General features: G+C 41.3%; 1 protein-coding gene across 3 annotated transcripts in view; it reads right to left on the reverse strand.

Moving 5' to 3' along the window:
• Positions 1 to 6,576, reverse strand: part of FRYL (FRY like transcription coactivator) — a 246,900-nt gene extending 240,324 nt beyond the window's left edge. For all 3 annotated transcript variants that reach the window (XM_059067253.2, XM_059067255.2, XM_059067252.2), the window contains exon 1: positions 6,331 to 6,576. The gene's annotated coding sequence lies outside the window, so the exon portion shown is untranslated. The remainder of the gene's footprint in view (positions 1 to 6,330) is intronic.
• Positions 6,577 to 6,945: the final 369 nt, after the last annotated feature.

Genomic DNA, 6,945 nt, shown 5'->3' on the forward strand with positions numbered 1-6,945 from the left:
ATCCCCTTCTTCAATTCCCAGATGCCCTTTAAAAAAAACACTACCACCACCACTTCAACCTCTCTGAAGTATGGTTGTTCTAAAATAGAAATGTATCTCACAACTGCTGTCATCCAACAGTAACATTCAGTTGGTAAAAACTTTATGTTGACATTTCCTAAAAGTTCAAGAATGCAGTGGCATCAAAGTGTCTTAGGTTTGATAAAAAATGGTCATTCAAAATAATTTTTTAAAAAAACTGATGATCAGAAGCCTGTAAAACTACAATCAATGGAGATACAGAAAATTCTCAAAACTAAATTGCATCCTTTTATTTAAAAAATAGTACATATAAAGAACTTATTACTTAGTAAGCACTCAATAAATGTAGCTGCTATTATTACTACAAGACAGAAAATAAGGACTAGCTGATGAGAATATCTATGATCATAGTGGTCAGGCAACCAATATACACTTATTAAGTGCCTACAAGGTCTCAGCACTGTGCAGGGGCAATACAAGTTCATCACAATCAACCTACACAGCACTATCTCTGATCAAATAAACGACAAGTTGTGCAATATATTCTGAACCAATAAGGTAAACATCAAATTACATTCAGCAATGATTAGAACTTACCAAGTACTTTCAACTTCTTTCAAAGTACTGTCCTTTATTTAAAAGTCCAGTATACAGAACGAGACAAATTACTTACTTATAGAGAGTCACCAAATGATTAAATGAACACAAAAAAGTGTCATCAAAATGAGTCTTTTTCTTTCTTTCTTTCAAAATGAGTCATGATTTTTACAGGGGGAAAAAAATCTCTTTTCCCATTTCTCTCCAGGCTTAGGTAGAATAAGGATTTAGATAAATTCCCTCTTAAAGAAAACCTTTCTAAACTTCAAGGGTCATGAAAAGACCCTCTCTACTCCTAGGATTTATGCACATTAGAGGGACGGATTTATACAGGAATGCACATTTATTAAAATGTTATCTTTCATTTATATGAAATAGCCAGAATAGCAAATGTGTAGAGATGGAATGTAGATTAGCAGCTGCCTAGGGCTGAGAAGCGAGGTAAGGAAGGTGATGAGGTGATGAAAAAGTTCTAAAATTGGTTGTAATAGAGGTGTACAACTCCAGAATAAACTAAAAACCATTTATATCTCAATTTATATCTCAACCATTTATATCTCAAACCAATTATATCTCAATAAAACCAATTATATCTCAATTAAGCTGTTATTTAAAATTTTTAACTCTTCTCAAAACTCGACAAATCACACTTGCTGCGTTATGGTCAAACTCCATAGGATGTACCCTTGGTCAGATATTCTTCCTAGCCGGTTGACTCCATCACTGACAATTCTACAAGGCCCCTTTCTCAACAATCTGATTCTTTCCCCACAAATACAAAGATGGAGCAACAGAATGGGCTTGCAGGGAAAGGAGGTAGTCCATTTTGTAAAAGTTAGAAATATTTTAATACAAGTGATTTTTTCAAAACAATTATTTTCATAACATAAAAAAATCCTGATAAAGCTATCTATTTATTATAGCACTTTTGAGTTTAAAAGAATGTGTTACTACTCTATCAGTAAAATGAATTACCTACTAGGATACAGATACAGTGTCACAGCGGTGGTCTATGAAATGGACAATCCTTGTAGGGTATAAGGAAAGACACATCAACATCTGCAAAATTTCTGAAATATTCTGCCTCACAGGAATAGCAGTGCTTTAAATTTAAAAAAAAAAAAAAAAAAATTCTACAGCTCACAGATTTACTTTAACAGGCTCCATGGACGCCAACCCACCTCCTATGGAATACCAGGTTTGTTTGTTAGGATACTTTGAAAGAAGCTATACAGAACAAACAAGGGTGAATAACAAATCACCTAAAAGTACACATCATGTACGCTACCTTTCATCCACATGTACCACTCTATTTAAGGATCCTACTCAGAGGAGCTCATAGCTTGTGGTCCAGACAGACTTCATCATCCTATTTTCAGTGCCTACATGGTGCACAAATTAGGTGTAGTTTTCAATAAAAACTTGATGAATAAATGGAGATTTCTCACCTGATTAGCCCTGGCTGCTTGCAGCTGGGTTTTCTATTTAGGAACCTTTGGAAAATCTATTTTCCCACCTGGGTTGGCTTAAAGAAGCACCCAGAACAACAGAATCTTATCACCTCCTTCATCAGCCTAAATTGTAGCTCCCTTTTTATAATGAGCAACATAAGGGTAGAGTAAAACCTCTGCGTGTGAACTGATGAGAAACAAATATCTTCCTACATTCCTCCAGAGGCTACTGTGAGCAGTGCCAGTTGGCAGTCTCCGAGCAATTTTTAATGCTCTCTAGAGACGAGAAGAATCAAGAAATGAGAAGAGATTAGGCTTACGGTATGTACTCCAAAAACATTTTAGCATAAAGATACTTAAAATGTTCAGGGACACAGGTTTTGACCATTTTTGAAATGATTATGATTCTAATAGTCTATATAAATCATTGACTATGTTCTGAACACAAAAATACTGGTGGGAGCCTCGTTTCTCAAGAACAAGTAAAATAACCATAATAACTGAGCCTGGAGAAATTAATAATTATTTATTTATTATATAAAATAAAAAATAAGTAAGTGTATAAAAATTGATTACCTTTCTCCATTCCCAGTAAACATAACTTACTCATTAAAATTTTTCAGGTATGATAGTTTAAGGCACTCCTATCTAAAGGTAATAAAAAAAAAGAAGGGGAAAAAAAGCCTGGAATTAAAAGTCAAACCATACCAATAGTTATAATGCGATAGGGGCAATGTTAGAGGGGATATTTAGTTTCTAAATTATACATTTCCTTCATAACAATATTTCACAATGAGCATGTGAAACTGGTGATAAGGAAAAAACTGGTTTTTCCTTTAAACACTCATATACTCTTTCCCCAAACAAAACAATATGAACTTTTTTATTGCTTGTGGTTTTACAGACTCTATTGGGCTAATAATAATAAACCTGCTCAAGTACTTTAGGCAACAGTAAAAGGGACTGGGGGGAGCCAGAAGGCTCCAACTTTTGTCAATGGTTTTTACCAAAATCCACAAGCTAATGAATAAATACATACATAACTATACTGTAAGTCAGAGCATGGTTTGTGCTGTAAAAGGACTTTACAGGAGCAAGAGAAAAGAGCCATCACTTAGGATCAAGAGAACAGGAGAGCTTGCAGACAAGGTGACATTTGAGCTGGGTTATATAGATGATCCCTCTGATGAGGTAACAATAGGTGAAATTCAGAGTACATGCTCTGCCCCCCCCACTATTTTATAGATTAAAAATAGTTCAAGTAGTGAACATATACCCCAAACATACTTTATTTTTTTTAATTTTTAAAAAATATATTATAAAATTTGCTACATAAAGCAATGAAAATTTTCCCACATCACCTAAGTTTCTTCTATCATTCCACTATTCCTTTACCATTTTGGCATGAATCCTGTGTCACTGTTAGTTTGCACCTGTTACTGCAATGGGATACACATAATCTTTTCCCTATGGATAATTTTGCATCTTCCCATTAAACTCCATAACTTTGAGAGCAATGACTGTCATCCATTTCTACATTACCTTTCCATAAAACTCCTCAAATAAATGGGTACTCAACAGATGTTGACAGATTAAACCTAATTCTAATAACTGGGACAAGAAACAATCACCATCACAAAAGATGTCTGTGGAACAGGTATTATAAACAATTAAATCACAGTTTTGTACACAGAACAAAAAGCACCTAGATTAATATATCTTCCCCCAGACACTAAACCAATTGCTATTCTTTGGTGTAACTTGCTCAGAAAGGTGTTTATTTTAAAAAATAAATATATAAGCCTCTCAAGCAGCCTCTATAGAACGTTATCGTTTTCTGTCACAAAGACCTAAGTCAACACATTAATTGGGCACTAGAAAAGTACTAGGTGACACAGTGAATCTGCACAGAAACAGAGGACAGTTCTAGTTCCCAGGGATCTCAATGGACAGTTCACAATTCAAGAAATGCCCTGGCAATGTTTAGGACAATGTGTTTAAAACAATGTGAAAAGCACAGAGGAAAAATATGTTTTCCAGGAAACATACCCTAGATAGTTCAAAGATAATTCTTTCTGAGTGTTTTCTTTATATGCGATCTTTTAAAAGTTCAGGAATTCTCTCCTCTATTGTTTAAATAAGCTGGTAAGTAAACAAAATAAAAATGTAGAAGCTTGTTTTAATCTTCTACTTTCTATCATGAGATGGAAAAGACGATTATGCCAGCAGGCCTGCCTGACATACTTATCAAAGAAGAGGATCAAAGAGAAGAGGAAGGAGGATATTAGGTGTAACAACGCCAGATACCATCAAGATTACTACGAAAGATCATGTGTTTGTGTGCCTACACTTCCTAAATTCTATAGGAAGAGGCAAGTATCTCTCAAATATTATTACCTGAAATTGGCTTTTAGATTCCCAAGTATAGCTTCTCTGTTGTTATTGCTGAGCCTGTGAACTTATGTTATAATGTTGCACACCACTCATATAATCTCAATGAACACTTTGGAAAGTTGTTAGTATTGCTTAAAAAAAAAAACCCGCTGGGCCAGAGGTTCCAATAAAATTCACTTTTCTAGAGAAGTAATTTTACAAAATAACTCAGAATGGAAGAAAAGACAGGATGGAATGCTATCTTTGATAATGAGTAGCCAAAAAAAGACTACAGAATAACACACACACCGCAGCTTTGTTTATAGGGTTGTAACTTGCACATGCAAGTACTCTACAAAGTACTGCACAAGAAGAAACTGTCAAAAATGAATGTTCATGAAAACATTCCTTTTCTAAATAAGGTCTCTAACAAGGAGGTACTGTTTCTAAATATAATTTATTTAGCAAGTATTGACAGGTATAGAATAGCAGCAGTGCTCAAGATGGAAAAAAACTTCTTACATTTGTTTTATCAATAGTACAAGTTACTGTTACTAATTATAATGCCTATATACGGGTTCCGTAGCAGAAATTTACGGAGATATCTGCTGGGCAGAACAGTTACAAAACTAACTTTACTTTTATCAAAAGTTTATTTTTTTTCCTAATCCTATAGACCCTAGCAACCTGGAGTTTTTTGTTCTGTTTCGTTTTGCAATTTTTTTTCCTTCCAAAAGAAGCTCCGCCAGTAAAGTCGAGGTAATACTTTCCACAGTTCAAATGTTAAGGCGCATTCGGCTCTACTTAGAGCTCTAGCTCCTCATCAGCACCGCTCCCTTTTTTTTTTTCTTTTCAAATTATCTTGACCTGAGAGAGGCTAATGCTCCCTTACAATGCAAATCCACGAGAGAAGCGATTTTAGGTGACGAAAAATGAAACCGGGATGGGAGGAAAACACCGACAGCGATCAAGAACCATTTCGCCATAGAAATCAGCCTCTCCAGAACGCAAGAAACTGAGGTTTTGTTCAAAGAACCTGCCGCCCGGAAGCCACAACTTCCAGCAATTGGCAAAGAAAAGTTACAAGTAAGAGCTCAGTGCCCAGGGAGCCTGCGCCGGTGCTGAGACAGAGAGCTGCAAGGACACTCACTGGCCCCCACGGCCCGCAGGCGCTGGCTGCGGCGTCGGTGGGGCCGATTCCTGCTCGGGCAGGCTCGGGGTCTGGGGGTGCGCGGAAGGCGCAGAGCGGCGCGGGCACGGCGCCCGCGTCCGCACCCCTCCCCACTACCGCGAGCAGTGGGCGGAGAGACGAGAGCAAAGGAAAGGCAGGACAATGCTGGGCCGGGCTGGCGACTCCGCGCGCTCAGAGGGTCCCCAGCGTCCTCCTTGCCTGGGGCGCCAGCTGCCGCGCTAAGTTTGCTCCTCAGCCCTGCCTTCCTAGCTGGGGCAGTGAAGCAGTGACCGCCGACCTCCCTCCGCCTCGCCTTCCTCCCTGCGGGGCGGCTCCCGCGAGTCCACGAGGACGCGGCGCGCGCGAGCGGAATGGGGCGCGCAAGGAAGCAGCGCGCGCGCGCGCGGGAGCCGGGCGCGCGGGGAAGCGGGGCGCGCGGCGCTCCCCGAGGACCCGCTGCCGCTCCGGCGGGTTTTCGGTTGAGGCGGGGGCTGCGCCGCGGCTAAATGTCCGTTATGAGTCTTGGCCCGAGCGGCGCAGCTTGCCAGCCATCCTGGCCCGCCTCCCCCTCGACTCCCATCAGAAAGACAGCGAGCGAGGGTCGGCGACCTCTTCTCCCGCCAGGGCTGTGGCCGCCAGTCGGCGGGCATCCCGGCGCCTGCCCCTGGGGCTAGAAGAGAAAGTGAAATGAAGCGCCTTTCCCCAGGCAACACCTACCCGTCCCCAGTCCAAGTGCAGCTGCCTCACTCCTCAGGCGCCGCCGGTCCCCGCCCTCGGGCCCCAGGCTCCGTTCTCTTGACAATGGCGCGTCCCCTTTAAGGAATAATCCGATCGGAACCGATCTGTGGTTAAACCTCCCTCCGACTCTGATTTTAACCGGATTTCTCTCTCTCCCCCCAGAGCCCGACAGGCGCCCGGCGGTGCTGCGAGCTCTTCCCACCTCTTCCCTGCCCCGCCCACTCCCTAGCCTTCCTGATTGGCGAGAAACACTACTACAGGAACAGCAGTTCTCGCATCCCACTCGCCAGTCCAGCCGCCGCTCAGAGTTACCCCGCACCTTCACCCCGCCCCCTTTCCTGGGTTGGTCCTACCTCTAATCATTCTCCGTCTTCTACTCTATCGTTGCTTTGGATAACTGGCAGTCAAGGCTCACCCTCCCGCCTCCGGAAAGCGAACTTTATTTTTATTGGTAAAAGGACATCTTCCTGTGCACCTGATTGGGCAAGAAAGGAGTTAGTCTGCACGCCCCTTACCCATTATCGCTCTCTCTCTTTACGGGTTTGAGAAACACAGCCGCAAAGTCCTCCCCCGTACTTTGCCTTGTTCTAAGCG

The sequence above is a fragment of the Kogia breviceps genome, chromosome 6 (assembly GCF_026419965.1).
Source record: "Kogia breviceps isolate mKogBre1 chromosome 6, mKogBre1 haplotype 1, whole genome shotgun sequence".
NCBI lineage: Eukaryota > Metazoa > Chordata > Mammalia > Artiodactyla > Physeteridae > Kogia > Kogia breviceps.